Below are 6,850 nucleotides of genomic sequence, written 5' to 3' on the forward strand. Positions count from 1 at the left end.
TGACCCCAAAGCCGGTGAACTTTCAGTTTCACAATGCTGCTTCCTGTTTCTCACCTCCACTTCGTCTTTTGAGTTCCTAAAAGCCACGCCGTCATTCAGCTCCCCAGGTGCCCCACTCTGTGGCACGCTCACACAGTTACTCCTTGCTTGGAGCCCAGACTCCCCTTGTGGGTTTTCTTACTCACATCTGTTTGCTGCTGCCCACGTGCAACACCATGGACTGATGCTTCCTGACTTCAGTCCCTCAGCTCGAGCAGCTATCTGTGTCCTAAAGGAACAGAAAGAAGAATGGAGCTGGATAGAGACTCAAAAAGGAAAGTAAAAAAAGAAAATCATGGTGTTTTAAATGTGTTGCCAAGAGACTTCGAAAAACCAGGGTACACAATCCCAGGACAAGGATCTGCCCATTTTCAACCAAATTTGACTCTCCGACTCTGTAGGGTTCCCCCTCTATTCTGAGACTTGTTGACCCTCCTTTAAGCTGGCTTTTTATTTGTTTTTGACTGTGCTTGGCCCTTGTTGCCGTGTGGACTTGTCTCTAGTTGTGGTCAGCGGAGGCTCCTCTCTAGTTGCAGTGTGCAGCTTTCTTATTTTGGTGGCTTCTCTTGTTGCAGAGCGCAGGCTGTAGGGTGCTTGGGTTTCACGAGTTGCAGCATGAAGGTTCAGTAGTTGTGGCTCCCAGGCTCTAGAGCACAGGCTCAGTCGTTGAGGCACGTGGGCTTAGTTGCTCCTTGGCATGTGGGATCTTCCTGGATCAGGGACTGAACCGGTGTCTGCTGCAGTGGCAGGCAGAATCTTTGCCCCTGAGTAAGGTGGCTCCTTCAAGTGATGTGCTGAAGTATAGTTGTGGGTCCTTTTGAGGGCAGATTCTGGAAGAGTGAGCCTCTGATATATTTATTCAGATTGTTCATAGGGATCTGAGATCTTGTATTCATCTGCTCTTTCCTCCAGTTAACTTCCTCCTACTCAGCCAATAAGAGATTCTTTCCTATCTTCCACACTTTGGCCAAATCCACATACGCATGCTAATTTGGTATCTCGGGAGAAATGGAATGTTTCCTGCCATTATCAGTAAACAGAGGATATCACAGTCATCAGCTATTTCAGCCACCATGGATGGTGAGCCAGTGAGCCCTGAGGAGCTCAGGAAGGAAAGAATACCCGCTATCTAGCAGCCACCAGACTGCAGCCACTCCCTACGGTGAACCCTGAGGAAACTCAGATGTGAAAACACAGGATGCCAGCCCCAGGTGCACATCAGTGGAACGATGTCAGTGAGCCCAGACTCCTGCATCTTCCCATACATAGAAAACCACTAAACTCCTTAACTTGAGATATCTGGTTTTCTTCAATTAACAATAATCTTTTGATGTTTGGACTGCATGCTTTTTGTTACGAAACTCCTCTGTAACCTGGCTCCCCTCCTCGCCTCCGTGGAACAGTTCTCTAAGGGTCACTTGAGATGCTGTCTCCCAGGCTTGAAGTCTTAAAAATTCCCACTGAATAAAACGTAACTCTGAACTTCTAGGTTGTGAATGTTTAAGTCCACACTCACAAGGGCAAAGCTATCAGTATCAGGTGCAAAGTGTTTCCTCAACCTGTTTTACGGATGCAGACTCTCTGCTAGACGTCAGTGATGCTTTGGCTTGTGTTTTTAACTTGGTGTCCTTTGGAGCAGTAAGTTGTCGAGGGGACAATAGAAAGAACAAAGACTTGGGAGGCAGTAATCCAAAATTCACGTTCAGGCGCTACCAACTGCAGGCTGTGTGACCTTAGGCCAGCTGTTTAACATCATTTCCGTTATGAAATTTCAACCTCGGTTACAAAATTGAGATGATAATACTATTTCATAAGATTCTTATGAGAATTGAGGGAGATGAAGTTTGAAAAGAGCTTGGCATAGAGATTCTGCCTAAGAGTCACTACTGAGCACTTGTGACAAAACCCTCATCCTCACTTCCTTTCGCCCTGTCGCTACCTCCTACTCCCACATGGTTGATTTAGCTTTTAGACACAGGTCTTTGTGGCCCCAAGGAGACTTGTCACATTAAGTTCTTGTGTTTTGCTGCTTAACAGCTGAAGGCCAGATGTGATACAGCAAGACAAAGTAATCTGCCTCTTCCCTCTTTGCTGTTCCCCACCACTGGGCCAGTGTCCTCCAAGCTGGGGAAGGGGGGAAAGAGTCGGGATGATGCACTGCTGAGGGCCTCTGGGAAGGAGCCCTGCTCTCCAGCCACTTGGATTTGGGGTTCTGCAAATTAGGACAGACTGGCACCCCATTTCCTGGTTGGATCCCTGAAGGAGAAGCCACCCGCCCCCCAGCACCCTCCCCATCACGGTTGCTGTAGGAAAGGCTTAAGCAGGTGGGCTGGGGGCAGCCTCCCGGATACCCTGCTTGCCCCCACAAGGCTCAGGAAACAGCGTGATAATCTTCCTCTGTGGTGTGAGATGAAATGGGCTTTGACGGGTGATGGGTAGAAGCAGAAAGGTGGCGGTGGTTTAGTCGCTAAATCATGTCGGACTCTTGCCACCCCATGGACTGTAGCCCCCCAGGCTCTTCTGTCTATGGGATTTCCCAAGCAAGAATACTGGAGTGGGTTGCCATTTCCTCCTCCAGGGGATATTCACAACCCAGGGACTGAACCCACATCTCTTGCAGGCTGTCTCCTGCATGACAGGCAGATCTTTCTACTGACTGAGCCAGCTGGGAAGCCCAGCAGTAGAATACGCCCCACTAAAAACATACCTCTATGGCACAGGATGATTTTGAGAAACTACAGACAGAGAAGAAGCTCTGAAAACAAAGGAGAAGTTACTCTTTTGCAAGAGAAATGTACGTTTGCCAAGGAAATTTCCTCTTGTACCGTTGTCTCCCTCTCTGGACCAAGAAGAAAAGGATAACCCTAGGTCACAAGGGACCAACCTATTCATGGAGGAGACAGCCTGAAATCCATAGGACAAAGCTTACCCTGTCTACCTCACTCTTCCTGGTAACAGCCCCCATAACCAGCCTCCCCTTGCTTGTCTAAGAAAGACAAGGTTATTTAAGCCAGTGGTTTAGGTTACAACTGGGGAGTTACTCAGTTTTGCTGGGTGTCTCCTATGTACACATATATTCATAAACTTCTCTTTGTTTTTTTTTTTTTTTTTTCTCTTCTGAATCTGTCTTTTCTTTACAGGGGCCTCAGCCAAGAACTCAAAAGGGTAGAGGGAAAATTGTTTTTCCTCCGCTTTAAGGACGGGGTGACTGGAACAGGAGGAGGCAGAATGGTTGCAGAGCAAACGATAAGAGCAGAAACCCCGCGGGAATGCAGATACCCTGATGGGTGCCCAAGAAGAGGAGGGATGGGGAGGCGGCCAGTCCAACGGGGAATGACATGCATCTCAGCAGGACCCGCAGGGCACCTGTGACAAGGGAAGACCAGACATCCCCAACTCCCTCCTCCGTCCATGACGGGGTGCTTCACGAACTCCCAGGCAGGGAGGGAACCCCAGGTTGGCTGGGTTAACTCTGAATGGGTTGGGTTTGTCCCAAACATTAGCAAGCAGAACGGAGGTTCAAGTAACCTGACTTATTAACAGGATGATAAAGCTAGTTCATGTATCAGGACCCTTAAAATGGAGGGCACCCCACCCATGTCACATATCTAAAGCTACATCAGCCTGCACTTACCAGAAACACCTGTCCAGGAAAGCTGGCACACCACTCACAATCCTCCAGCTCAGCTTTAGCTAGCACACCTTACCCTGGAAAGCAGGATCTGCAAGTCTTAGAAGGAAATCCCCAACCCCAGTCACGCTCTGGTACCATGTTGCCATTTCTGACTCTGTAAAACTCCCTCTTGTCCAAAATCTCTCAGGAAGAGGGTTTCACAGCTGACAAGGTGCTGTGCTTCTTGCATAAGGGACAGCAAACTCATTACTAAATCATATTCATTTTGTTATCTAATGAGAAAGTTACGAAGGGGAACAGAATATGACACTCCAAAATATGCCACTCTGACGCGCGGGTTGTTTTGGCCTGGAGGCAGTGAAGACATAGCAGACCTTGAAAGGTCTATGAGTCCCCCTTAACTGCCTAAAAGAATTTAGATAGAGCACTTATAGCAGGAAGAGTTATTACCAGAGATAACTTTTCTTTAAGACAGTAATTTAGGGTTCTACTGGGGTCATGGTCCAACCTGTGTTTCTTTTTAAAATTAATACATTTTAATTTTTGGCCACGCTGGGCCTTTGTTACTGCACATGAGCTCTCTCTAGTTGCAGTGAGAGGGGGCTAACTCTCTAGTTGTGGTGCACAGAGGCTTGTCATTTTGGTGACTTCTCTTGTTGTGGGGCATAGGCTTAGAAAGCTTGTGGCATGGGCTCAGCAGTTGTGGCTCCCAGGTTCTAAGGCGTGAGCTCAGTAGTTGTGGCTGCAAACTTACTTGCTCCGTGGCATGTGGGATCCTCCTGGACCAAGGATTGAACCTGTGTCCTCTGCACTGGCAAGCAGATTCGTAACCATTAGGCCATCAGGGAAGCCCCAAAGATAGCTTTTATATCAGAAAGACTTATCTGCAAAGCAAGGCAAACATTCGTTTACCAAACATTTTCTTTCTTCTCGTCTGCCTGTGATTTGTCCTCCTCCCTTTTGAAGCCCCAGACCCCCTACTCCCTTCTCCTTAGCTCAGGGTGGTAGATAAGTCTCACTGAGAATAGAAGGGACACAAACTTGAGCACTGTAAGGAATGCTAAGTCAAGAAAGTAGTTCTACTGACATTTCCAATGACAGCAACATGATGGATATGTGGAATAACCTGCCATGGTTCTCTATAGCTTTAATCTGTCAGACAACTTTTTTGTCTTTTTTTAAAAAATACAATGGATTAAAAAAAAATATTTAGTTTTATTTATTTATTTATATGGCTGCGTCAAGTGTTCGTTGCGGCGTGTGGATCCCTGACCAGGGATTGAACTCCCCTGCATTGGGAGTGCTGAGTCCCAGCCACTGGACCACCAGGGAAGTCTCCACCATTGTTAAATGTTCTCACGTCACTCTTACTGGAAGGAAGATCAGTTCAGTTCAGTTCAGTCGCTCAGTCGTGTCCAACTCTTTGCGACCCCATGAATCGCAGCATGCCAGGCCACCCTATCCATCACCAACTCCCAGAGTTCACTCAGATTCACGTCCATCGAGTCCGTGATGCCATCCAGCCATCTCATCCTCTGTCGTCCCCTTCTCCTCCTGCCCCTAATCCCTCCCAACATCAGAGTCTTTTCCAATGAGTCAACTCTTCTCATGAGGTGGCCAAAGTACTGGAGTTTCAGCTTTAGCATCATTCCTTCCAAAGAAATCCCAGGGCTGATCTCCTTCAGAATGGACTGGTTGGATCTCCTTGCAGTCCAAGGGACTCTCAAGAGTCTTCTCCAACACCACAGTTCAGAAGCATCAATTCTTCAGCGCTCAGCCTTCTTCACAGTCCAACTCTCACATCCATACATGACTACTGAAAACACCATAGCCTTGACTAGACAGACCTTAGTCCGCAAAGTAATGTCTCTGCTTTTGAATATACTATCTAGGTTGCTCATAACTTTTCTTCCAAGGAGCAAGTGTCTTTTAATTTTATGGCTGCAATCACCATCTGCAGTGATTTTGGAGCCCAAAAAAATAAAGTCTGACACTGTTTCCACTGTTTCCCCTAGTTGACCTCATTTTAGAGCAAGAGAAACTGGAGTTCAGACTGGGGAAGAGACAGCTAGTAAGCGGATTCCAGAGTTACTACAACTCGAACAGTATGAAACCAACCAACAGAGGAAGTGCACCCGTGGGAGGTGAAGTGGGGATGGGGGAATTCTGAGTTGAAATGAACTGTGACTGTATTTGGTGAAAAACATTTCTTAATCTTGGTTTACCTGTAAGTTCCACACGCTGAAAAAAATGGGTTGCCCAACAACCATAGGACCTTCAAAGACAGTGCAGATGTCAACTCAGTATTTCCCAGAATTTACTTGATGAGATTCGAAAGTATGCTCCTCTCCAGCTAAGCAAGTTGATAGCAATGCAGTGGTTTCAAGGGACTTTTGCATCAAGGGTTGAACACAGGGTAGATGCCCCTAAAGCTCATAGATAAACTTTCACAGTAAGCTGCTGTCAGTGACTTGATGACTTTTGAGAAGAAATTTGTGAAGAGAACTTGTAACATTTTTAGCAGTTAACTTTAAGGATGGGAATGTATTACAGTAGCTCTGAATCTAGCTTTTTAATTATTTACTTATTTTCATCACGCATGGCATATGGGATCTTAGTTACCTGACCAGAGATCAAACCTGTGCCCCCTGCATCGGAAGCCTGGAATCTTAACCACTGGTCAGCCAGGGAAGTCCCTAGCTTCTTTTTTATGTTTTCCTTGGATCAGCCAAAGCACTCTTTTGGTTAAACTATTTCAGCCTTTTAATTCTGCTCTATGCTTGAAGGCATGTGAGAGGATGGGAGAGAACAGGGATAAAGCCAATTCTGATTTTGTATGGTTTTGTACTTGTATGAGAAATTCAAATGAAATATAAAGAATACTTGTATGAGAAATTCAAATGAAATATAAAGAATATGTGATTGCTTTGAACATCAGAGAGATATACCCAGAAGATTCATATTTAATTTCTCACATGAAGGTTTTTTGGAAAAAAAAATTGTTTAGAAGGTACCAAGTTGATCAATAGGGATAAAGTACTGAAACTAAAATACACAGATGGAATCTGTCCTCCATGGACAGACTTAATATTTAAATCATTTAATTTTGTATCAGCCTGGGTTGGGTTAACAGATGATGATAAATCAGACCTAGAGTTGATACACACAAGCCAGACA

The sequence above is a fragment of the Ovis canadensis genome, chromosome 26 (genome assembly GCF_042477335.2).
Source record: "Ovis canadensis isolate MfBH-ARS-UI-01 breed Bighorn chromosome 26, ARS-UI_OviCan_v2, whole genome shotgun sequence".
Classification (NCBI taxonomy): Eukaryota; Metazoa; Chordata; class Mammalia; order Artiodactyla; family Bovidae; genus Ovis; species Ovis canadensis.